Source organism: Talpa occidentalis, unplaced genomic scaffold (genome assembly GCF_014898055.3).
Source record: "Talpa occidentalis isolate TD23 unplaced genomic scaffold, MPIMG_talOcc4v2.1 talOcc4.3, whole genome shotgun sequence".
Taxonomy (NCBI): Eukaryota; Metazoa; Chordata; class Mammalia; order Eulipotyphla; family Talpidae; genus Talpa; species Talpa occidentalis.
Window position 1 is genome coordinate 522,285 of NW_023603184.1, and position 26,277 is coordinate 548,561.

At 56.1% G+C, this 26,277-nt stretch overlaps 1 long non-coding RNA gene across 1 annotated transcript; it reads right to left on the minus strand.

The window, feature by feature from the left end:
• Positions 1 to 2,764: 2,764 nt before the first annotated feature.
• On the minus strand, positions 2,765 to 26,219 carry LOC129146571 (uncharacterized). Its single transcript, XR_008553439.1, has 5 exons — positions 26,122 to 26,219; positions 17,675 to 17,742; positions 4,717 to 4,807; positions 4,397 to 4,451; positions 2,765 to 2,832 (listed from the first exon to the last, which is right to left on the minus strand). It is a non-coding gene; the product is annotated as an uncharacterized LOC129146571 (long non-coding RNA).
• Between the last annotated feature and the right edge of the window lie 58 nt (positions 26,220 to 26,277).

Below are 26,277 nucleotides of genomic sequence, written 5' to 3' on the forward strand. Positions count from 1 at the left end.
CGTGGTCCCCGAGCTCGGCCACCTGCGCCTCTCCTCCCCTTTGGCCGCTTGTCAGGGATGCCCTGTCTCGCCACTGATGGCCACCAGGAGGCGCCCTCCCGTTATTTTTCACATGGTCCTCACCGCCCTTTCCATTGCCTGAAACACGTCTCTGCCTTATTGACAGTCCAGCCTGCACATTATTCCGGGCTTGGCCCTGTTACCTCGTTCCTCCTGCCGTTTCCCGCCTTCCTCTCCACCTCTCACCCCTCCAGGCGCTTTACCTTACCCATCCCCCTGCCATCATCAGTCTGCGTTTTCCCCGCATTACCCCCCCGGGCCACAAGGCGGCGCCACCCGCTCCACCCGCGCCTTCATTGCGCGGCCGGGAGCCGCTCTTGGCGCCACCACTTATGGACCCACTCGCGTTTCGGGCCGTGATATTCCCACGATACCACCCCAGTCCACAAGGCGGCCACACGCGCTCGTCTCACTCTTTTATTTTTGCCTCCGGGAGCCGCTCTTGGCGCCGCCAGTTCTGGTCCAGCTGCTGCCTTGCACTGCGACTTTCCCACGATACCACCCCAGTCCACAAGGCGGCGAGACGCGCCCATCTCCCTCCTTCATTTTCCCTCTGGGAGCCGCTCTTGGCGCCGGCACAACCAGTCCTGCTGGCGTTTCTGGCCTCGATTTTCCCACGATACCACCCCGGTCCACAAGGCGGCGACACTCGCTCCTTTCGCTCCTTTAATTTACCTCCGGGAGCCGCTCTTGGCGCGGCCATTTCCTGTCCCGCTAGCAGTTCTGGCCGCCATTTTCCCACGATACCACCCCAGTCCACAAGGCGGCGACACTGGCTCGTCTCGCTCCTTTAACTCGTCCCCAAGAGCCGCTCTTGGCGCGGCCATTTTCGGTCTAGCTGGCGTTTCAGACAGCGATTTTCCCACGATACCATCCCCGTCCACAAGGCGGCGACACTCGCCCATCTCGCTCCTTCATGTTTCCCTCCGGGAGCCTCACTTGGCGATGGACAGCACTTCCAGTCCTGCTGGCATTGCTGGCCTCGATTTTCCCACGATACCACCCCAGTCCACAAGGCGGCGACACTCGCTCCTTTCGCTCCTTTAATATACCTCCGGGAGCCGCTCTTGGCGCGGACATTTATGGTCTAGCTGGCGTTTCAGACCGTGATTTTTCCCACGATACCACCCCAATCCACAAGGCGGCGACACGCGCTCCATTCGCTCCTTTAGTTTGCCCCCCCAGCCGCGCTTGGCGCTGCCGCTCACGTTCCGCCAGGTGCATCCTGGGAGTCTCAGAGTGATGACGTGTTCCGAGGGCGCGCTTAAAGGGCCAATACTTCAAAGGGCTGCTAAAGGACCGGCGGGAGGCCTGAGAGCGCCGCTGGCGCCGGGTAATGGCGGAGCTGAGAGGAGTGAGGCCCGCGCCGTGGCGCAGGGGAGGGCGGGAGGCTTCACCAGGACAGCGGGACAGAGCAAGTGACGGCAGGAGAGGAGACCTGGCCTCACTGTTCCTGAGAAGTAAGTTCGCAACCTCTGCGGGGAGCTTTGAATGTAAAATAATCATGTTTTCCGTTTTTTTTTTTTTTTTTTTTTTTAAGGATTTATTTATTTCCATAACCCCCGGGGACAGGCCGGGGGCGCGGGAGGGGGCGAGGCCGCCGCAGAGACAGGGCGGGGAGCGGAACCGGCCGCCTGGCGAAGCGCACCGCCGAGGGCTCAGCCGGGAGACAGGCGGGTCCGCCGCGCCCTGCGGGCTGCTCCGAGGCCGGCGGGGATCGACCCGGCGCTGAGGCTGCGGACGCTTCAGAGCGCAGCGCTCAGCCCGCTGCGCCACCGGGAGGCCCTAAAATACATTTTCAATGGAAATAGTAATTTTATTTTTGGAAATGACCTAAAGAAATGTTTCCAAATTAAGATTAAAAAATTCTAATGTGTAGGGCCTCCCCCCGTGGCGCAGCAGTTGAGCCTTGGGTTGCTAAGCTGCCCGCAGCCTCTGCAGCGCGGGTTCGATCCCCGGCTGCCGGGGAGGGCCCCGCATGGCGCGCAGACCTCTCCTGCCGCCCGCTGCTCCCCTCAGCAGTGTACTTCGGTCCTTCTGCCTGCTCTGCTCCCCGCTCTGGCTCTGGTGAATTCTCTCACCCTCCCGCACTTCTGATTGCACCCAGTGCTTGTATAAATAAATAAATCTTAAAAAAAAAAACCCTATGTGTAAAAATGTTCACTAACACTTTATTTACAGTAAAGTGATTTGAAACTAAATAAAAACCGCCAATATATACAAAATTAAATGTAAAAATTACATACAGTAACACTGAATAATTTTTTTTTAAGATTTATTTATTTATACATGCACTGGGTACAGTCAGAAGCGTGGGAGGGTGAGAGAATTCACCAGAGCAAGAGTGGGAATCAGAACAGGCAGAAGGACCGAAGTACACTTTGAGGGGAGCAGCAAGCAGCAGGAGAGGTCTGGCGCCATGTGGGACCCTCACCCGGCAGCCGGGGACCGAAGCAGCGCTGCAGAGGCTGCGGGAAGCTTAGCAACCCAGCGCTCAACTGCTGTGCCACCGGGGAGGCCCAACACTGAATAGTTTTTAATGATATGGAAAGTACTTATATTAGTGTTAAATGTTGACAGTGGAGATATCTAGCAATGATGTCATTCCACCACAGAAGGAATATATTAATGAAACATCCTCTCCTTACCCCTTATCTGAGTAGAACAATGTAAACAACAGCATCAAGTGGACTGTTATACAGCAGTGAGAATAAACACTCTAGGTGCATCCAAAATGTGGACTAGTCTTGCCTTCATACTATTGACTGTCATCTGAGACAGAAACAACATCACACAAAATTAAAATCACATTTTAATGATAAATGCTGTGATACATAGCAGGATATGTAGTGAAGAGCAAAGAAAAAAATTAGTGACAGCCATATAGGGGCTTCCTTATGGACGAAGATAATATGATGTGATTTTACATTCCTTGACCTATTTAATGGAAGCTTGTTTTCTAAGTCTCAAAATACTACCTACCTTCTACACAGGCATTCTATTTCACAATCGCAAATATTGGGGAAAAAACTAGGAAGGAAACGTGCTAAGTCACAAGAGTATTTTTTGATACTGTTCATCCTATTTTATTCTACTCTTCTATAATATACAATTTCTATAATATACACAACTCCCTGTCATTATCAGGACCAGTAATAGAAGCTGATGAAAACTCCATTGGTAAAATGACCTCCTTGCTCCTTGGCAGGGGAAAAGTAATTTTTAAAAAGTCTTAAGAATTCCATGTGGTTACAGAAAAACATTTGAGGATGAAACCTGGCCTCCTGCTAGTCACATAGGCGAGGGCAGAGCAGCAGCGCTGGGAGTTAATGTCAAGGTCACCTCATTTTTTTTTTTTTTTAGTGAGAGGGTTTGGGTTTCTAGCCTGAACCTGTGCTCTGGCTAGCTTTTCAACCAAAATAAACATCCTTTGCCCTTTTTCTTCATTTTTAAATTTAGAAATTTGTTCTGTTGAATGCACAGCTGTACATAGCTTTAATTGAAAATAAAGCAGTGAAAACAAGACCGTACTTCAAAGTCTGTGCCCTTCCAGCTTCCAAACACAAGAGTCCTGAAAGTTGTCTACACCTACGAGAGGAGCAGGACAGAATAATGAATGGGGCCAGGATATTTCATAAAACAAAATTTTGTATAACTGAAAGCTTCCCTCTGTGACTAATTCCTTGCCTTTACAAAAAGAAAAAGAAGAATAGGACAGAATAGAATAGAATGGAATTCCCATGTGCAGCTCAGGCTGTCACAGATCAGTATCAATCCAGTGTCCTGGCAAAGATCATCGTTGATAGTTCAACTGTGGCTTTAACTTTCTGTCTCTCCTAAAGCTCAAACCCTGGTTCATTAAATGGAGACGCCACAGGCAGTAGGAGAGCCGGGGGCATTAAAACGCTCACGTGAACTTTTGTGGTAGCTCCACAGTGGCCTTATTTTAATACCGTATCCTCTATAACATGATAAACCAGTTTTATCTCGGGAATATTCTTTCTTCCTCTTTCCCAAATACATCTAATGTGTCCCAAATACATCTAATGTGTCCACCAAGGTGGATTTTTTTTAATGCTCTGTTTTATGAATGTTCCATACTAGGAAAAAGTAACATATCAGGTGGGGGACTCACTACCTGTATGCAATTTATTTTATTTCATTGCAGTTTCAGGATAAAGTATTTCTCTCAAAATGAGAAGATACTCGTGTGGGGGAGCCATGAATGAGATGATCTCCAGAGGTGATGACAACATTGATCATGGTTTTTATTAACACAGATTAATTTTTCATTTATGCGTCGTAATCAAAGCTCTCCCATCTGAGTGTCACTTACCCGAGCTTCCCGGTCACCCTGAGCTGCGTCAACACCAGGGGCGCTGTTCATTAGCCTGAAACAGAAAATACATCACGGGATTGATTATATGAGCATTTTCAAGCAAAAGAGAAATGGCTGCAGCTGAAGGTACAGGGCATGTCTCTTAGGAAAAGGTTATAAAGAGCACAACAATTGTACAGATCTCCCGCTGTCCTGCTTTGGGGGGCACTCCGTGTCCCTTCCCAGTGACCTGATGCTGCACCCAGGAATCCTACAGGCCTGGTTCCCCTTCCCACTCTTACTCAGTATGACCTGATCCTGCGGGTTCTCAGACTCACTGCCTCACGGCTGTGCAGCTTCTGCCAAAGGGAACCGCTCCCCTGCATGAAGGTCTCCGCTCCTGGCGAGAGGCTTCTGCCCCGGCAGGATCTGGAATCAGATATGGGGCAGTTCTGCACTCAGGGAGCACTCACAGAGCTACTGGGACTTCACCAGAAGAGAGGGGAGGGCAGGAAACAGTGGTTGGCACACCTGGGAGGGGCGGTGTACAGGGCAGCGCCCCCAGAGAGGAGGGCAATGCTGTGCTCAGGGTTAGAGCTGAGTTTTGGGTACCAGCAGCGTCAAGTATCCACCATCATCTCCACCCAGGCCCCCAGAGTCATAAAGTCAGCGAGTTGTCTGCACTGTCGGGGAGAGGAGCCGCGCCAGCTGAGAGGTCCAAAGATAGGAGGGTCCCCACTTGGATGTGGGGCCCGCAAATCAGTGCTCTTTCAGTTCATGACATTGGGGGTGCAGTGAGGGGGGCGGGGAGGAAGGGGGAGCAGAGTAGTGGTGAAGTGTGCAGGGAGGGCCTTGAAAGATGGGGCCCTGGAGCCTTGCATGAAGGCACAGATGCCAGGGGGTCCTCCAGGCCTGTGACTGCCTTTGTGGCTCCACTCTGCTCCCCCCCCCCCACTCCCGGGGTTGCAGAACTGTGTGGCCTCGGAGAGGCTGTTTCTCCAGCTCTTTCTTTGGAGGCCTAAGCTGAAGGCGAGTCCACTGCTCTCAGGGGCTCCCCGACAGGGGGAGATTACAGGAGAAGGGACCCTGCAAGCCAAACACCCAACAGGGAGAAGGGGAGATGCTCCCCCAAAACACGGACCCCCGAACAGCACTTGGGGTCAGCGGGCCGAGGAGGTGCCCCAGCGATTCTCTGATACTCTTGGGGGCACCTGCTCTCCCGTCTCCCTTACACTGGAGTGAAATGGGGCTCCCCTCGGGGTGGAAGCAGCGACCCCCCCAACTGCGCACACCCGGGCACCCGCTCTGCCCGCCCCACGCTGGGCCTGGGGCGGGAGGGGGCTCCGCCAGGAAAGTTTACTACGTGCGCCCCAAAAGCCACCCTAAACCCGCAGGAGTGAAAGCAGCCCGCAGGACAGAGGGGAGCCCGACCCGGGGGCGCCCTCAGGGCCCTGAGGAGCCGGGGGCGAGCCCGCGGCCTCGGGGTCACGCTCGGGGCCGGGCCCGCCCTTGTGCTCCTCAGGGCCCAACAGGAGCCCCAGAGCCCGGGTCCCCGTCCAGCCCTTCCCGCCGGCCCCGCCCGCCCGGCCAGAGAGTCCGCGGCCCGAGGAGGAAGCAGCAGCCCGCCCGCCCGGCGCTCCCCGCCGGACACGGTGAGCACCGCCGGGAAGCGCCTCCGCCGCCGCCCCTGCCCCGCCGCCCGCGGGCCCCGCCGCCTCCTGAGTCTCCCGGCCCGGGGCCCGCGCTGCCCGAGAGGGGAGAGGGGCGCGCCGGGGGCCTGTCGGCCTGGGCGAGCCGCCGGGGAGGGAAGAGGGGGGATATGGGGGGGCGGGGGCGCGGTGGGTGGCTGGGGGGGATGTGCTGGGTGCCTGGAGGGGGGTGTGGTGGCTGGAGGGGAGACGCGGGGGTGGCTGGGGGGACGTGGTGGCTGGGCCCCTCCCCGCAGCCTCTCGCGTCTCCTGCTCCAGCCGCACACCCGGCGCCGGTTACCTCCGCGTGGGGGTCCCACAGAGGCGGGGTTCAGGCGCTCCCCCCACCCCCGGGCAGGAGGTGAGCCCCAGGGTCCCTCCGGGCTGGCCCCGCCCGCGCCTCCGCTTCAGCCTCCGCCCGGAGCCGCCCGGGAGGGCCGAGTGACGGGGCCTCCCTGAGGCTCTCGCGCTCCGGGCGCCCTGGGGACCCGCCCGCCGGCGGCAGAGCGGGCTGGGGGCTGCGGTCAGCGGCTCGGCCCTTGAAGTCCCAAGGAAAGTGGGTCGGAGCGGCCCCCCACCCCCGGCGCCTCCGCAGCCCCCCGCATTCCCCGCCGCCGGTCCTCGCCCCGCTGTCCTGTCCCCGCGCAGAAGGCGCAGGGAGGCGGAGGCGGCGGGACGGGCGCGGGAAACGGGCCGCGTGACGGGTCTGGCTGAGCGGGGCCGCGGGACGCGGCGTCCCGACCGGTCCCCGCGGCCCCTCCGTCCCCGGAAACGCCGCCGGCGCCGCCCGGACCCGGCCTCGGGCTCCCGACCCCGCGGCGCCCCGGCTCCTGCGCGCCCCGCCCGGCGTCTGTCTGGGGCCCTCGACACCCCCTTCCCTTCCCTTCCCAGGCGCTAGACCCCGCTCGCGCCCCGACGCCCCGTCTCCGGACAGCGCGGGCCGGCCCTGGGGAGCCCGCGGCCCTTTCGCGCCCACGGAGCGCCAGGGCGGGTCTCCGGGCTCGGGGGCCGACGGGCACCTCACCCCCCCCACCCCGTTCTGGCCCCGCAAAGCTCGGCCGAGGGCGCGGCTGCTCCTTCGTCCGATGCAGCGCCCGCCCGGCCCGGGAGCCCGACCCGCCCGCCCTCGGCGCGTCTGGGGCGCGAGCTGTGCAGGTTATCAGCCCCTGCGCCCCTCCGCACCCCAACATGACTTGGCGACTGCCGAGAGCCCGCGCGCACGCCCGGGCCCTTCCCCGCCCTCCCGAGCCGGGGTCCCGCGCTTGCTCGGGCTCCGGCCCCCCAGGACGCTCGTGCCCGTCAGCCCGTCCCGAGGGGCGACCCCGGGGCTCCGGGGACACGTTCCCCGGCGCAGACGCCCCGCTCCCCGCGCGCCAGCTCCGGAGGCGCCGCCCGGCCCCGGACAGGCCCCGCGGCGGGCGCGGGAAGGCGGGGGCTGCGGGCGCGAGGTCGCGGCGCTGAGACGGTTCCCGGGCTCCCCTGGGGCTCCTTCCCCGAGACCCCGGCGCCCCCTGCTCTGCCCCCTCGGGGCCCGCCGGCGGCGCGACAGGCGTGGGGGCCGCGGGCGTCAGGGGCGCGGGCGGGTCTGTCGTCGTCACCCGTGTTCGCACTGGGGAGCCCCCGGCGTTTGCGGGGAAAGGGCTCGTCCCAGCGGCGGGGGATCGGCCGAGCCCGCGAGCGACCGGCGGGGGCGCCTGTGGGCTGAGGGCGCCGCGGGCCGCTGCGTGACCTGGGGTCGGCGCCTCCGCCTCTCCAGTCCGCGCGCTGGCCCCGCCCCCGCGGCACGCCCCGCCCCCGCGGGCTTCTGGGAGCTGTAGTTCCGGCCGCGGGACGCGTCGCACCCCAGCGCAGCGGCGGGACGGGTGTCTCGGGGCCGAGAAGCGGCCCGAACTCGCCGCACCCGGCGGAGGCCGCCCAAAGCCCCCGGAGCGGGACCCGGACGGGGAGGGCGCGTCTGCGCGTCTGTTCCCTCGCGGTGCAGAGGCAGGGCGACCCCCCGCGCGGTCCCTTCCCCCCCCGCCCGCCCGTCCTCTTCCCAATGCCCGCTGCGCCCCCGGGAGAAGAGGGGTGCAGCCGAGGGCGCGGGATCCCCAGCATGAGGGAGCCCCCACACCGACCCGCGCCCGCAGCGCCCGAGCCCCTGCGCCATCTGACCCTCGTCCGCGTGGCCGCAGCTGCCCCGCCCCGGCCTGGGCCCCGCTCCCGCCCCCCTCGCAGCCGCCCCCGCCTGGGCCCTCCTGCCCTGAGTGTGTCCCCCCCGCCCCCTGCTCCCCATGCTCCCCAGGACAAAGGGCACCCAGGACAAAGGGCGCCGGCTCGGGTTTCCCTTTTCAGCCCTGCAAGGTCTGGAACCGAGACTGCGGCGGAGCCGCCGGGAGCAGGACGCACGGGCTGCAGCCCCACGGGACTCTGCAGCGGAGAGACTGGCCGCGCACGGGGGCCGGCACCGCACACCAAAGGACCCCCTTCCAGGAGCCGCTGCCTTCGGGGCGCCCCGCTGCCGCAGCACCCCATGGCCCACTGGGCGCAGGTCCGCCGCAGCCTCCCTCGGAGCCATAATCACAGCAGGACCCCAGCATCTTCTCACCAGTCACGGCCCCATGGTGGGCAACTTGTGCAGTCAAAAAGATAACCAGCCACCCCTCCCCGGGCACCGAGCCCCCCCAGGTACTAAGTCCCCCCCAGAAGCACAGAGTCCTCCCAGGGGCCCCTCCCAGGCACCATTGTCTGTGGTCCCCTGGCCGCCTCTGCTCTATTTCCCTGTAAGCGAGGGTTCCTGTGACTATTCGCTCATTTGCCTGAGTGCACCCCCACACGGCCGGCCCCTGGGGATTCCGTTCATTCTCTTACACGCTACACACGGGGTACCCCGAGATGCCCACAGTCTGGGTTCAACGCTGACTGACGAACTGCCCTGTGCCTGGGAAAACACGTTTAAAAAACAATGAGATTTGTCAATTATAACAAAAAGTATAAAGCGTGGTGCATTCCTTAATCCAACACCTTTGAATTGTTAAACGCCACCAAGAAAAACAAGAGTTTACTAAGGTTTATAACACATAACCGCTTTTAAAATAAGTCATGAAAGTATGTTTCCAAATTCATTTTGAAATAAATTCATACGATCTGACTTCGTTTCACTGGTAAATACCTTTGCTTGCGTGTCTAAGCAAAATCATCTCCTAAATAGTCGCAGCGTCATCCCAAGAGTGAATCTCATATCCTTGCACAAGCCATACTCAGATTTCTTTGTTCCACCCCCCAAAGTTTGAAAAACATGATTTATTTGAAAAGTTAAGCCAAGGGGTCTGTGGGTGTATAACTGGAGGAGGAGAGCCCAGACCCGGGAGGCCTCTCAGCTCAGCTCAGCTCTGCGAAGGAACCAGGGACTGTAGGACTTTTTGCTTCTGGTCTGGCATTGCCGGCACTGGCCCTGGCACACAGTAGGTCCTCAGAAAACATCCGGGGAAATGAGTAAGGGGGGAAAGCCCTGGCCTGGCCCTGGCACCCAGGAGGTCAGGAATTGTGGGGTCTGAATCTCCCCTGTACTCTGGATGTCGGGCTTCAGCACACAGGGGGCCCTCAGGAAGAATGAGTCCTGGGGTGAAGGGCCGCACGGTGAGCATTCACAGCGCTAGCCCTGGGGGCCCTCCAAGTCAGAAACCAAGCGTTCTGGTTCTTTCCTGCACCTGCTGGGAGGGCCCAGAGGAGCCACCCCGCCGCGGAGCCGCCTTGAGACCATGCGCGCTGCTGCAGGGCTCTGTCAGAGGAGGGTCCTGGCACCCCCCAGCTGAGACTAGCGGACGCCGGCGGGAGCGGAGGGCGGCCCTGTCCCCAGAGGCGCGCGCGAAGGGGCCCGCGCAGGTGGAGCGACCTCAGGGGAGGGCCTGAGGCCACCGCCTGCGGCCGCCCAGCAGGAGGCCTGACCTTGGGGCAACCCCTGCGCCCCCAGCCTCCAGGCGGGCGCCGGACAGCCGCTCCCCAATTCCGGCCACGGGGAAAGGACTCCCCGCCGCCTCCGCTCCCGCTTCCCAGGGCCGGGCCATTGGGTCGTGTCCCGCGTCCTTGCGGGGCTCGTGCTGGTGCGCGCCGACCCCCGCCTCACCTCGGCCGTCGGGTCTCGTTGTCTCCCGGGAGCGCAGCCGCCTGGACCCGCCAGAGCCGCGCGCGAGGCGGATCCGGCCGGGCGAGGTGGGGGGCGTGGGCGCCCCCTGGCGGCCGCATAGACGGCGCCTGCCGCCCGCACGCCCACCCGCGAAGGGGATGGATTTGGCGGCGGCGCCCGGCGCGCGGTTCCAGGAGGCCGGGGCGCGCGGGCGGGATGGGCCGGTCGGGCGGGCTGTGCGCGCGGCGCCCGACGCCGGGGGATTGTGGGCGCAGGTTTACGGGGAGGCGGTCAGCGCGCTCGCCGGGAAGGGCAGGGGCTGCGCGCTGCGCGGGTCGACCAGCAGCTGCCGGGATCCCACGCGCGAGACCCCTGCAGCCCACCCGGAGCCTGGGGCGTCCGGGACGCCAAGCCCGCCTGGGCCCGCACCCGGCGCGCCCGGTACACACGCAGCCCGCCCGGAGCCCGGGACCCCAGCCCGCCCGGAGCCCGGGACGGCCCAGCGCGGGGCGCACGGTCGGGCCCCGGGGGAGGCGGCGGCTGTCCCGCGCTGAGGCTGCATCTCCCTCGGCCCGACTGCCGCGCCCCGCTCCAGGGGAGGGAGCCCCGGGGTGCCCGGGGGTGTGAGGGGCGACGGGGGTCCAGCCCCGCTCCTGCCGCTGCCGTGCCCGGAGGTCGCAGGGGCCGCCGCGGTTCGGCCCAAGTCTGCGGCAGGAACCGCCACCGGAATGAAGCGGGGCCGGTGCCCCCGGGGTGGGGTCGGGCCGGGGCTGGGGGCCGAGCTGCGGGTGGGGGCGGCGCCGGAGCTGGGGCAGGACCCGCGAGCGGGGGGTGTCCGGAGCCGGAGCAGGGCAGCAGCCGCGGGTGAGAGGGCCGGGGGGCCGAGTCGTGAACCCGGAGCCGCGGGCGGGGCCGGGGAGGCTGAGCCAGGCCGAGAATCTGGGGCGGGGGCGGTCGCGGGGGCCGAGGCGAGACCCGCGAGTTGCGAGCTTCGCGCTGGAGCCCGCGGAAAGGCCGGGGCCGGGCGCCGCGAGCCAGGGCCGGGGCTGGGGCGAGGCCGCGGACTGAAGCTGGGCCCTGGAACCGCAGGACCCGGGTCTCCGGCGGGATCGGGCCGGAGCCGCCCGCAGGGAGGGCCGCGGCGGGGACCCGGGACGGCCGCGCTCCCAGCGCGGAGAGGCCTCCGCCCGCCCGGACGGCCGAGGCTGGACGGCCCCGCCGCGGGGTCCCAGCCCCTGCCCACGCCGCCCCGCGCCCGAGGTCGACCAGAAGCCCCGGCGCGCTCCGGAGCGGCGGGAAAGGGGTTGTGCGGGGGGCCCAGGGGCCGGGCCGCCGCTCCAGGCACCCGCGGGGATCTGCGGCTCAGCCCCGCCTCTGGCGCTGAGGTTTTTCTGTCCCAAAATCGGCGCTTTTTGCCACCAGACTATTGGTTTCTCTCACTTGGCGAAACTCCACGCCTTCCCTTACCTGCGTCTGCGGTTTCGAACTTTGGTACCGGCTCGTGTGCCTGTTTTGGCGCATTGAAGCAGCGCCCCAGACTGCAGTAACCCTAGGCCGTGGTGTGAACACAGCCGGCTACTCTACGTGGTCCCGGGTGGGCATCACCTGTCCCCAACAGTGAAGGGAATGTGCGTCAAAGGAGAAACAAACAGAAAAACTGCTCATGCTGCGAAGTCAGTTTCCAAAGTGAATACATCTAGAACAGTTCAAGGTGCTGCCAAGCAGAGCGTTGCCCGACAGGATTGTGTGCTTTCTTGCAGGTTCCCCAGAACCTGACAAACTGCTGTGCTTCTTGTATAACGCAGATACTGGACCCACACTGCACCCCCCACCTTGGAAAGCTAGTGATGGGGCGCTGAGTTGGATGAGAGGCTTTGTTTCAAGGATAGATAACACTCACCAGTGCCCCATGTGGTATGGTGAGCACTATGATCTGTTCAGCTCTTCCTGTGAAAAGGGGGGTTCTCTGTGCCCACAAGATGGGCTCAAGCACACATAACTGTAGAGAAAATCCCTGAGACTGTTACAGGTGTAAACCTTGCACAGGCACCAGTGCTGGAAGTTGCTCTCCATGCTGTGGGTGTGGAGCACTGAGGCTGGGAGCATGCAGGTGTCCTGGCATGGGTGCATGTTTTCTGTGGAGGTGTGTCCATGTGGGTTTAGAACTTGCTCCTCTTTGTTCCTTTTTGCTCATCTATAGTGCCTGACCCCACCCAGTGTGCCTTGCTGTTCTGATGCCCTGAAAGCAGCACCACAGCAGTGGGTGCTGCTCTGCCTTGTGTCCCAGTGGCCCCCATGTGGTGGTGCTGGCCTCAGACCAAGTTTGGATTGAGTGAGTTGTCCACAACCATGTACTGGAGGGAGTGTGTGGCTCCTTTGGGAGCTTGTCCTCACCTCCTGGATGGTCAGTCATGTAGTTTCCAATGCACTGGCCCTGCTGTGCATATGTACATCCTAAGTTGGGCCTGTGGCCTTTTGTGGTATTCTTTGGCCATATGCTCCTGCCTTTGCCACCACCAGGCCCCACCTGCCTTTTGGCTAACACTGTGCCAAAGTCTCTGGATTTCTTCCCAAGGCTACTACCCAATTGGGGTGCATGAAAGGGCCCTTGTATTCTACAGCTGATTCTCACTGAGCAGGTAAGTTGTATAGGGATCCCCAGGTGAGTCTTGTGCTTGGGATCAGTCTCCCCAACCCCTCAGAGCTCATGAGGGTTCCTGTGGCTGCTTAGCTGGGCAGCTGGTGGATTGCCTGGTTCTTTCAGTGGGGTGTATTGCTATCTGGTGCTTTTACTTTGGAATGAGCAAGTACTTTGTGCCCCCCCCTTGTTGTGCCCATGGGTCTGTTTTGGGGCTTTTGGAGGGGCAGCCATTGTGTGGTGCTGCTGGAGGAGATGCCAGAGGAAAGCCCTAGTGTATAATAGAGACCTGTTGGGCCTGCCTGGGAGCTGGTGCTGGTTGGGACTCTTAGGTGTGTGATTGTCCCTGGGTAAGTACCCAGGCTATGGTAGGTCCAGCAAATGTTAACTTGGATGGCTCTGGGTTGGCTGTACTTGTTTTGCCTGGAAGTGTCACATGCCTGAGTTTCTGGGTGGTACCAGTAGTACCAATCTCCCACATGGTGTTGGTTGCCCCCCAGGAGCTGGTGTCCTTTGGGCCCTGTGTTGGCTGGCTTTGGGGTAGAGCCTCTCTAGCTCTGGGTTGTTTAGTGGTGGTGCCCCTAGTGGGGGGTGACCACAGTTCCTGGTCACTGTTGCTTCACTGCCCCTATCACTGCAGCCTTCCTCACTTTGTGTGGGCAGGGTGATTCCTGAATTGCCAAAGGCTTTGTTGGGCAAGCAATTGGTTTATATTGGCTGAGCCCCTTCCCTGTGTGGGGGTCAATGCTATTGAAAATAGGGGCTGTTGGAGTAAATAGGGAGAGACCTGAGTCACCAGAATGGCTGTTCTTGCTCCTTGATGTAGGGCCAAGTGCTGGCTGAGTCCTGCATACAATGGTTCCCTGCATGTGAGTGCTGCAGCTTTGAGAAGGGGTATCCAGCTTAAGACAGTGGGGGGGCATGGCAAGCAATGCCCAGAGGTGTGCTTGGGCCACAGCCTTTTAGACAGCATCCATGGGGATGTCTGTGGGAGTGCTCTGCTGTTGTAGCTTTCAGCAGGGACTGATGCCTTGGTTTGTGCCCCTATCTACTTGAGTGGTTCTGTGCCCTGTTGTGTTCCCATGTTCCACCTGTCACTGAACTGCCCCTGGAAGAGTGTTTAGTGTTCGCCCCATTAGTGTGGTTGGGGCCATGGCCTGGTCTGTCATGGTTGTGATGGCTCCTTGTTGCAGGCCCTTGCATCTCCTATGGCCACCTTTACAAGGTTTGTTTTTACTCACTATGAATAACCCTAAAGAGTGGTATGGAGGCTGGGCTTGATACCTGTGTTCTTGTTGTTGGGTGCCACTTTTTATTCACGGATTTGAGATTGTGCTGGTAAGATGGGCTTGTGGGGTTTGCACTTATAAGGGGTGGGACTTGGAGTTTCCTACAAGCTTATAATATGCTTAAGAGCTGGTACAGTGGGTTGTGTATATACCCCCTACGTGCTGAGGCATGAGCTGCAGCCTATAACCCCTTTTTTAAGAGGGTGTGCTGTCTTGGATATGCACCCTGTGGCAATATGGTATTGTGAAGCACAAAAATTTGAGTGCTGAATTTAGCTACCTTATGTGTGGGGCTGTGGCTGGGCCCAGGCCCCTAAGCCCTTGGTGGTGATATTCCCTGGGCTTGTGACTCTAGTGCAGTAGGGCTGGGAAGGTGGGGTCCTCTGTGGTTTAAGCTCCTGCTTCTTGGGTTGATGACTCAGTGCTTGGGGGGTCTGTTTTTGTCATGTGCTTTCCTATTGATTTGACCTAGCCCTGCTGTATGTCTCAGGTCTTTGATGGTTCACTGGATGTATGAACAAGGTGGTTGGGGGGTTTGCTTGCATGTAGTGTATGTCTTTACTGCATTGTTGCTGGAATTGGTCTACCCTACATGAGGTGGGGCCTGGGCATTGTCACGTGGTGGCTGGCTGGCGTGTGTTAGTGGAAGAGCTCTTGGGGCACGATGTGGTGGCTTGAGGTCTGTTTTTGTTCATTGGGAGGCTCCTATATACCAGGAGGGCCTGAGCGACTGCCCACTAATGTGCAGAGGGGGGGGTGGGAAGGAGTGCTTTTTTATCCACCTTCTTGCAGCTCTGCTTGGTCCGTTCCTGTGATGCAGGAGGCCGCCTTGGGTTTATTAATAGGCTCCTCCTCCTCGCCGGGTTGCCGGTGGGGAGGGGGGACCACTACTGCTGCTGCACCCTGCTGAGGTCGACCAGTTGGCCTGTTCGGGCTGCGCAGGTATTCAGATGGGTCGATCAGATGGCCCGTTCAGATGGCGGCAAGATAACAGGTGCGGTAACAACTGGGCAGACAGCGCAGGACAGCGCATGATGGTTTGCGGGGCGGGGCGGGGGGGCGGGGCGTGATGAGGCTCCACGGGCCAAAACAGCAGGGCAGGGTGGGGTGGGGTGAGGTGGGGTGGGATGGGGCGTGCGTGGGGCGTGGCGGGGCGTGGTGGGGCGTGGCGGGAAGCGACTAGACGCGGAGACATTTCAGATTTGTGTCTTTGTCCCTTTACATGCCCCTTTTTGGGGTAACTGCACCCCAGGATCACGATGGGGAGAGACCCCTCTATTTCAAACCTGCATGTCCTTATTTCTTCAGCAGGAAAAGGCCTTGGAATCCCAGTCAAGTGACATGAAGGGACTCATTTCACCATTTATTTGGGGTTTCTTGCATGAATCCCACATTCTTGGGATTCGAGAAATGGAAAATTAGCCTCAAAGACACACACCCCCGCCCCAGGTTGTGATTCAGGCGGGCCACAGCCAAGGCTTCCAGAAAACCTGGGAAAGCGGCAGAGAGGCCACATTGCCTCCCAGAGCCAGAAATCAAGAAAGTGACTTTTTGGGTCAATCCAGTGGTTGCGAGTTAGAAACAGGGCAGTGTGACATAAAAAACACGGGGCATCCAACTTCAGGAAGCTGCCAAGGCTGGTTCCACTGGCTAATTTGTCAGAGAACACAAAGCATTCACCCTCAACATTGACACCAGGAGTAAAAACACATTTTTTCAAACCCAAGACCCAGTAATGGGAACATCGCAAAGCTGGAGGAGTGGATACAAATCCATCCTGATGCTGTTTCTTCGGAGAAGCAAGAGTCAACTAGGCCAACACTTACAAATCAACCAAAAAGGGAAGGTAACATGGTAGAAAGAAGGCAAACATGGGAACGGCTGAGTGGGAGGATTTTCTAGCAACAAAATCCATCATCAGGATGAATGAAAAACTGCAAGGGATACACGGGAGCCAAGACTCAGCCTCCCTCGCTCCAGGACGTGATCCCTCAATGGCAGCTTCTTTCCAAATGTCAAGGAAGGACTGTTTACAAGCAGATAAAGGGTGAGTCTCTAGCCGTGACCCCGAACTCCACAGACACAAGACTCCTCCGGAAACTAGACGGGGGTTCAGTAGCTGGAGAAGTATCCTACACCCCAAGGACACAGGTCAGGAAGCTACGAGCACTGTCCACCCCCAGAGCTCCCTCCGTCCACCTTCTGCGAGGTCGGGCTGCACCTCCAGCTGGGGGCACCAGCGAATCCCTGCCCCCCCTCCCAGTGGGATAGGAAACATTTGCATGGAGGATGACTTCGTTCAGGGTCACGGGTGCAAAGCCTCCCCAAAAGGTTAAACGCAACACAAGAAATGTCCCAACGGGTGTTGGGCGGGCACTTGGCCTCAGCGGCCTGCCCTTCAGCTGCCCGGTCACTTCCTTGAGGACGCGGAACCCTCGGCGGCGGCGGCGCGGTGGTCAGGAAAAGCGCCAGGGGCCTCCCGGTCAGCACCAGGAGCAGGGAGAGCACACACGCCACCAGGGCGATGGCCGTCTGCTGGGGCGCTCTGGGCCACTCCAGGAAGCCCTCAGACCGAAGAGGGGGAGACAACGGCCCCCCGTTTGCAGGACGAGGGTGAGGCCCAGGGATGGCTCCGCCTGCACGGGCCGAGCTGTTGCGATTTCAGAAGGACGCGACCGGGTGACAGATACACAAGCCGCGTCCAGGGTGCCCGGGAGAGAGCGTGGCCACTCGGCGGGGGAGGGGGGGGCGTGGGGTGGGGAGGGCGGCAGCAGGGGTGTGGCAGGCGGCCTGCGAGGGGGGCAGATCCCCGGGTCAGGGGCCGGCTTTGCCCATTGTTACTACTGCGCCCTCCCCCGGCGTGTCGTCCCTCCTGCCTCAGTTTCCCGTCCTGATGGTGGGGAGCCATCGCGCCCACCGCACGCCCGCGCCGGGAAAGCGAAAGCCGGGACCCCATGTCACCGCCCTTCCAGCTTCCAGGGTGGCCAGATTCCAGCAAAGCCATCCATGGGGGGAGCGCCCCCCTTTCCTTGTGACCCGTGAAGTGGAGCGCGCTCCCCCCGCGTCCCCGGCCCTCCCCCTTCCCCGCGCCCAGGGGTTTCCACAGGGGCCTCCCCAGCCTGCTGCCCCCCCAGGGCTCAGGTCTGGGGCCTTGGCCGAGGCCAAGATCTGATTTCTTGGGCGCCCCCCACCTCCCCAGGTGCTCCCTTGCTTGTGCTGCCGCCTGCGTCCCAGCCTTGTGTTTAGGGGCTTGGCCTGTCCACAATTTTTTGAATAGTTTGAGGCGAGGATTTCACTTTTTTCTCAAATGGATAAATACTTGAGCCGTCCCAGTGACCCAGACAAGCAGAACAACTGACTGACCCGCAGGGTCCATGCGCACGGCCCCTGTGGGCATCTCGGGGAGCCCCAACAGCCCAAGGGCAGATGCCGCGCATGGAGAAGGGAAGGAGGCCTAAAGGGCTTCCCTGTCTTGCCCCGGGACACGCGCCAGGAAAGTGGGGTCCGAGACCGGAGCTTATGGGTGCGCTTTGTACTGTCGAAGCCAAACCCCTTTGTTGAGAGGCGTCTCCATACCTGGACCCGCCGGCTCTTCACGGTGTGGAGCCAGGAGGAGCCTCCAGGAATGCTGTGTCCAGAATGTTCTGGAAGGAGTGACAGATAAAATGAGAATACCCGTTAGGAGGCTGCTGCAACAAGTCAGGTGAGAGAGGACACGCCTGCAGCCAGGTGGTGGCAGGATGGAGCTCAGCAGACAAATTCGGATGCGCCTTGGATACGAAGCTGAGGACGCCATCGTGGAGGAGACTGCAGTGGGGAGGGGAGGGCAGGGGCTGTGGAAAGTGTTTGCACTTTTGAGTCCCAGCATCTGCATGTCCTGTAGGGCCCTGTGTGGGGTGGAGATATATTTTTTAAAGATTTATTTATGCATCCAAGAGCTAGGGTGCAGGTCAGAGATGTGGGGGTGAGAGAATTCACCAGAGCCAGAGCGGGGAGCAGAGCAGGCAGAAGGACTGAAGGACACTGCTGAGGGGAGCAGCGGGCGGCAGGAGAGGTCTGCGCGCCATGTGGGACCCTCCTCCGGTGGCCGGGGAGCAGCCGGTGATCGAACTGGCGCTGCAGAGGCTGCGGGGCAGCTTCGCAGCCCAGCGCTCCCGGGGAGGCCCGGATTCACCTTCTATCTGAAGGACGCCTGGGGAGCCCCAAAGGATGAGCGCTCTCTTCACCTCCTCTCTCCCCGCCTCCAAGGCCATTGGGGGCGGGGGGTGCGGCTGCTCAGACTCAGTGCCATCCAGGCCGCAGAGGCGCCCGGGCGGGGGCGCAGGAGGCCGCGCTTCAGCGCCTGGAGGCGGACACGGAGGGTCACGCTCAGGAATGAGCCCGGACCCCTCTATTCCTCCAGGCCCAGTACGAACCCCAAATGCCCCCCAGGTCCCCACATCCAGCCCTCCCGCCCTGGGTCCTCCCACTGCCCTCCGCAGTCAGCCGCCCTCAGGGAGATGTGCTCCCCGCCCCTCGCCCTCGGCTAACCTCCTCCTCTGCCGGCCCGAGGGGCCCCTATAATCCCACGGATGAGGACCCCCGGCTGGGTCTAGAGAGACCAGGTTCCAGCAGCCCCAACTCGCCCCAAGGTCGGGGAAGCGGGCGGGAGCGGAGCCACAGCAACAGCACTGCGCGCATGCGTGGGGAGGGCGCGCAGGTGCGGCAGGTGCGGCAGGTGGGGGCGGCCACGCCCCGACGCGCCCTCGGTGGCCACGCCCACTGCGCAGGCCCGCTGCAGCCGGCAAGTTGGAAAATCAAACTCAAGTGGCGGCAAATACCCTGTCTGTTCCAGAAATACACCAACGAAAATCCCAGGAAGCCAGTAAAATGGCAAAAAGGGTCTACTGGGATTTAAAAACTTGCTCAGGGCCTCCCTGGGGTTAAGACGCAAGCTATGAAGCTTCCGCAGCCTCTGCGGCACGAGTTCGGATGCCCAGCCGGCCAGGGATCTACCCACATGGCGCAGCAGACCTCTCCTGTCTCCCCGCTGCTCCCCTCAGCAGTGGATTTCCATCAATCCCCCTGTTGTGCTCCCCACTCTGTCTCTGGTGAATCCTTTCACCCCCCAGAACTCTGGCCTATACCCCAGTTCTTGTATGCATAAATAAATAAATCTTGCTCAGGATTATTTAGCAGTGACCACAGATGCCTCACCAAACCCGCCCCTCCTCCTGGGAGGCAGAATGGGGTGCTTTCCCCACCCCCTTCAAACAGTGCTACCATCAGTCTTGGGTGGAGCCAAAGCTCTTTCATCATATTTCTGTCATCATAATTAACACGATTACTTTTCTATTTAATGTAATAGAGCTTTCCACTTGATTTTAGAGCCCAGGTGTACAGGGAAATGCTTTTGTGGCTACAAGTTACAGAAAAGCCTGACTTCAACTATTAGGAAAATTCTAGTTTACTTAGGAATTCTCAAGAAGGCTGGGACTGTTCCAATCCCAGGTTCTTTCTGTCCTCATCTCTGCTATCACTGGCTCTGGGCCAAGGGAGCACCCTGGGATGTGGAAGGACGGCTGCCCCAGTTGCAGGCGTCATGGGACAGCCCAATAGTCACAAACGAAGAAGGGAGAGAGAAGCAAAAAGACTCTTCTTACACCTTTCTTCCTTACCAGGAAGGGGAGTATTTTCAAGTAGCACCCAGCAGAATTCCTCTTATGTCACATTGGCCAACATTGGGTCATACGTTTTCTCTAGACCCACCTCTGGTAAGGGAAGGGACCTCTGCACTTGGAGCCAAGTGTGAGATGTTCTCTAGAGTTAATGTATTATTCAGCGTAATTGGGGTTCCCTCAGGAAGGAAGAGGGGAAACACCCGGGCGGTCTTCCATGTGGAGAAGATGGATAATGTGTCCTCAAACAAATGGAAGGCAGTCAAGGGTAGGAAGGAAGGAGAAGAGACAAGAAAGGAAGAGGCAGGAAGGAGAAGGGGAGGAAGGAAGGATGGAAAAAATATGAATTTACCTTATAACGGATCATATCTTTATGACTTACTACAGTGTCATAGTTTTAAAACTTTTTGCAGCGATCAAAACTTTCATATCAAAAATACAAAATCTTGGTTTCTGTCATTCTGTGAGTCAGTATAAAACAAAGATAACCCATTTTCCATCTATTATAAAAGTAACAGACACCAGATTTTTTTTTCTTATTCCTGTTTTACTTCTTGGGAAAAAATATTCCTTGCCATTCTAGAGTGAAGAAAAGCACTTTCTTTGGCGAGTTTTAAGGAAACTGGACAAAACTAAATAATATTCTTCTGCAAACTTAATTTTTTTCAAGGCAGTAATGTCTCCCAAACCCTCTTTGTGGACTGCCCTGCTCTGTGGATGTGCTCTTTGGATGCTTAGGTATTGTTGGTAGAATCTCAGGAACCACGTTCTGGAAGGCCCAGGTTGTGGAGTCTTCCTTCCGTGTGTCTGGGTTCCAAGAAGCCAAGACAGGAGATAAACACCAGAAACAAAGAGACAGAGGTGCAGAATTATACCCCTCACCATGAAGTCTAAAAGTAGAGGTGTTCAGTCAAACAGTGGGTAGCAAGGTATGGACCTATTTTCACCACCTTGCTGCCAGATGGATCCAAGCCCATTTCAATCTTTTCTTTTTTAAAAGATTTATTTATTCTTATACAAGAGCTGGGGTACAGGCAAGAGGTGTGAGAGGGTGAGAGGATTCAACAGAGACAGAGCGGGGAACAGAACAGGCAGCTGATGAAATACACTGCTGAGGGGAGTAGCAGACGAGGCAGGAGAGATCTGCCACACCCTGTGGGAATCTCCCTGGCCAGCCGGAATCGAAATAGGTAAGATTAGATGGATACAAATATTGATGCAGATAGAGGATAGAGAGATAGATATAATGTACTTAAAAATATATCCATAAGATAAAATTGACTGGCAAAAGAAATGCATTTTACATCTTGACAGGTACTGTGCACCAAAATGTTATGCAAATTTACCTTCCCACCAGACCTCCAGGTAAACCTCACCATACTAGATTGTGTCCATTTATTTGGTGTCAGAGTTACGCAGATGATCATTTACACTGCACCATCATTTTGATTTGTATGTCTTTATGAATGTAACTGAGAGAGCTGTCCCATGCTTGATATCTACTTGCCTTTTTATCGTCACTGAACTGTTGATAATCTGTTTTCCAATAGAATCGTTTACCTCTTTCTTGCTGCTATGATGAGCTCTTTGTAAAATAAGAAGCCCATATTTGCTTATGTGTGGTAGAAACTTTCCCTTTGTTTATATTTTGATTTGGCATATTTTTTGTAAAAGTTAAAATGGGGGCGGCAAAATTAGTAATATTTTCCTTCATTACTTCTGTTACAGGGCAGCCCTGATATAAAATGGGTTGCCTGACTGTGGGTCCTCAACCGTGCGCTTATAAAGGACTTATTAATACTCTACTGCAGGCACACACGAAAGGTTAATAAAAGGTTTATTGACAAGGGAAGGGGAAATGAGGAAATGTACAACTCAGGGAGAAAACCCTTTCTGCTGCCCTGGAATCCCAATGGCACTCTGAAAGGTGGCCTTGAGCCACGAGCCGTGAAGCCAAGAGGAGAGAGAGCCCCCAAGGCCCACATGTCTCGTTTTTATACCAAACCTGGCTGCTTAACTCCACCCTCAGATCCCAGCAACCTTCCCGTAGGTGGTGATGGGATTTCTCTTTCCCAATGTCTTGATGGCTTTGGTCTGGAGTGGGGGTAGAGTACACAAAGCCTGTATAGAATTAGATCAGGACATCCTTTCCCCCTAACATTTCCTTCATCAAGATTACTTTTGAAGTCAACTATCACTATCTTTTCTTAGAACTTAAGTTATAAGAATTTTCAATCTATATCATTGCTTTCAAAAGATGGTGGTTATGAACTCATAAACTCAGTGATCCCTGGAATAACGTTTCTCTGAAATCTTTGGCATTTGCAGACAGACCCTTTTCCTTTCTGTATATCAGATTTGACAAGGTCAAATCCCAGTACTGCTTCTCTTCCCCATTATATTGGTGTGTAAATGATGAATATTTGAAGAAGTCAGTTCAGTTAAATAATTATATTAACATTCATGGTAACAGCTTCAAGTTTCCTAATTCTTTATTGTGAAAGCTATTAAATGATGAAATTTTATCCACATGGTACCTAATTCAACTCTGATGTCATTTACTTAGGGTGATGGTCCTTTCACTGAAAACTTTGAATGGAGCATTGTGAAGGATGTAAGGAAAATTATCAGCAAAAGGTTTAATGATATTGGGGTTGAGGGGGAAAAGTTACACTACTGAGAAAAAATGTTAGTCAGACTTGACTTTTTTCAATCTGGGTTCTAAAAACTCCCAGCATATGTTTCAAAGAACTGAAAAGTATCAGGGATGCTTTCACAAGTAACAAGTTAAACAACAGGTATGTGTATTCATCAGCCAGGGCTGCCATAACAAAGCACCACTGATCGGGTGGCTGGAACAACAAAATTTATTCTCTCACAGTTCTGGGGGCTTGAAAGTTCAAGATCCAGGTACTAGCAGGGTTAGTTTCCTCTTAGTCCTCTCTCTTTGGTTTGTAGATGGCTGATCTCTTGTTGCCTCTTTATGTGGCCTTTTTCCTCTGCCTGAGCAGCCATGGTGTCCTGGTGTGCCCAAATTTCCTCTTCTTTTTTTTTTTAAAGATTTATTTCGGGCCTCCCCAGTGGTGCAGCAGTTGAGCGCTGGGTTGCGAAGCGGCCCGCAGCCTCTGCAGCGCCTGTTCAATCCCCCACCACTGGGTAAGGGTCTACATGGCACGCAGACCTCTCCTGCCACCTGCTGCTCCTCTCAGCAGTGTACTTCGGTTCTTCTGCCTGCTCTGCTCCCCGCTCTGGTTCTGGTGAATCCTCTCACCCTCCCACGCTTCTGACTGTACCCAGTGCTTGTATAAATAAATAAATCTTTAAAAAAAAGATTTATTTCATTTATGTATATGAGAGCTGGGGTGTAGGTCAGGGGTGTGGGACGTGAGAGAACTCACCAGAGACAGAGTAGGGAGCAGAACAGGAGGATCTACTGAAATACACTGCTGTGGGGAGCAGCAGGCAAGACAGGAGAGGTCTGCTGTACCATGTGGCCACCATGAGCCTGGCCAGAGATCGAACTCAGGCCATAGCAGTGATAGCACTGAGCCTTAACCCCTGAACACCAGGGAGGCTCCATAAATTTCCCCTTCTTATCAGTCAGAGTGAATTAGGACCTACCCTAAATGTATCATTTTACCTTAACCACCTCTTTAAAGACCTCACCTCCAAGCCTGGCTGCATGCTTGTAACAGGGTGGTTCCCAGGAAAAGGGGAAGTTTCAGGTTCCCTGCCCACCCAAAAGGAGGGTGGAGGGTAAAGGACCTATACAAAGAAAACTATAAAACACTGTCAAGAGAAATAGAAGACACAAAGAAATGGAAAGACATCCCCTGCTCATGGATTGGAAGAATTAACATTATCAAAATGGCCATCCTACCAAAAACAATTTACAGATTCAATGCTATTCCAATAAAAACTTCAATGACATTCTTCAAAGAAATAGAACAAATATTTATGAAATTCATATGGAGCCACCAAAAACCCTGAATAGCCAAAGTTCTCCTGGAAAAATAAAAAAAAGAAGGGAATGGATGTATCACACTTCCTGACTTCAAACTATACCACAAAGCCATAATATTCAAAACTGCATGGTATTCGAACAAGAACAGTCACATGGACTAATGGAACTAAATAGAAAATCCAGAAGTAAACCCATCGATTTATGGTCAACTAATCTTTGACAAAGGAGCAAAGAATATGCAATGGATCAGAGAAAGTTAGTTTAATAAATGGTGCTGGGAAAACAGGGTCGCTACATGCAAAAGAATGAAGCTTGACACCTGCCTCACACCATGCACAAAAACCAACTCAAAATGGATTAAAGAACAAGACATAAGACCTGAAACCAAAAATATACAGACAGAAATATAGGCCAAACACTACATGACATGCACCTCAAAGGCATCTTTACAGATACATCACCCAAAGCAGTGATAGTGAAGGCAAAGATAAACAGCTGGGGCTAAATCAAATTAAAGAGCTTCTGCACAGCAAAAGGGACAGTAACCAAAACAAAGAGAAACCCTACCGACTGGGAGAAAATTTTTGCACATAACACTAATGATAAAGGACTGATCACAAAACTCTACAAAGAGCTGATGAGACTCAACAAAAACAAACAACCCAGTCAAAACAAAAATGACAGAAGTAAAAAGACACTTTGCCGAAGAAGAAATGCAAATAGCCAGCAGGCACAGAAAAGACATTTAGCATTACTGATATTAGGAAAATGCAAATCAAAATCACAATGAGCTGCCACCTCACTCCACTGAGAAGGCTCCACATTAAAAAAGGGAAATTGGAAACAACAAATGCTGGAGAAACGGTGGAGAAAAAGGAGCCTCTAACATCACCGGTGGGAGTGCAAACTGGTCCAGCCACTATGGGCAGCTGTGTGGAGGTTCCTCAGAACACTGAAAACGGGCCTACACATGATCCAGCATTCCACTCCTAGGAATCTACCTAAGGGACAAAAAAAACCCAGGAAACCTGAACTGCTGTGTTCATTGCAGCCCTATTTACAATAGCCCTGACATGGAAACAACTCAAATGCCAGAAAACAAATGAATGAATCAAAATGTTGTGGTATAGTTACACCACGGAATATTGCTCAGCAATCAAAAAAGACACATTCATGCCACTGGTGGCAATACAGATGGAGCTGGAAGGGATGAGCTAGCCACAAAAAGGCAGGAGAAAGATAAGTATCAGGTGGTTTTACTTACGTACGAAATATAGAGAAACTGAACAAAAGGTAGAGAAAAACAACTCTAGCAGGGTGACCAAGACCTGAGGCATTCAGCAGGGAGGGGCAGGGAGGGGGGTAAACAGAGGGGAGGGAAGAGCACAAGGTGATGGGTCATGGGTGCTATGGTGGTGGGAGAACTACGGGGACCACCCCTGAGGGGAGAAACCAATAACTAGACAAAAATGAACAACTATGTAAGAAAAGAATAAACGGGCCTCCTTGGTGGAGCAGGAGGTTAAGCACAGCGCTGTGAAGCTGTCCGCACTGGCAGTTCGATCCCCACCGGCCACAGAGATGCCCACATGGGACGGCAGACCTCTCCTGTCTCCCCCGCTGCTCCCCTCAGCAGCGTATTTCAGTCAATCTGCCTGCTCTGCTCCCCGCTCTGTCTCTGGTGAATCCTCTCACCCTCCCGTGCATCTGGCCTGTACCCCAGCTCTTGTATAAATAAATAAATAAATATTTTTAAAAAAAGAAAAGAAGAAAAAAGAGATGGTCTTTAAGGACAGGGAAGACCCTAAGACAATATAAATAAATAAATGCCCTAAAGGGGGTCTCATCCTGAACAAGGCTGCAGGCACTGCCGAGGCATCCCCTCCTCACCAATTGTTCTAGATCTCCAGGAATTTTCTCTGGTACGTGCAACAATTAAGCTTGCTGCATGGGAATCATTAGAAAAAGGCTATTTAAGAGACTACAGTCTCTTAATAGCAGCAGGGATTAGAGCCAGTCTAAAACTATGAAGTCATTCACATTCAATATTAATGGCAGCATCTTCACGTGGTGCAATGACGTGCAAGTTTTGTTCTGTCTTGTTTTAGGCCAAGCCCCTTCCTTATGGAGGAGGATGCCCAGCACCCAAGGACCTGTTCTGAGGATGGGTGGGGGTGCCCACACTCCTTCCTTCCCCCTGGCCTCCAAGAGGGTTACCATTTACCCTCATTTTAAAACTTCTGGTTCAGTACAAAATACAAAGATTTGGGTTCCCAAATACATCTGGCCCTTGTGCTTATTTTTGGATCTCAGAGAAGTCACTGATTCCTTTTGGACCTCAGGGTCCATGACTACAGGGTAGGAATAGTATCTCTATAGAGTCATTAATAGAGATCACGTACCTAAAGCGATGAACTTGTTGCTCCAGCAGGTGCTCAATAAATGCCGATTCCTTTCTCCTTTCCAGAGAAATTCAACTTCTCTCCAAAGCGAGCGTAACAGAGGGATTGGCAAGGAAGGAGGTAACATCAGTGTAACACATTAAAAGTGCAGCCTCC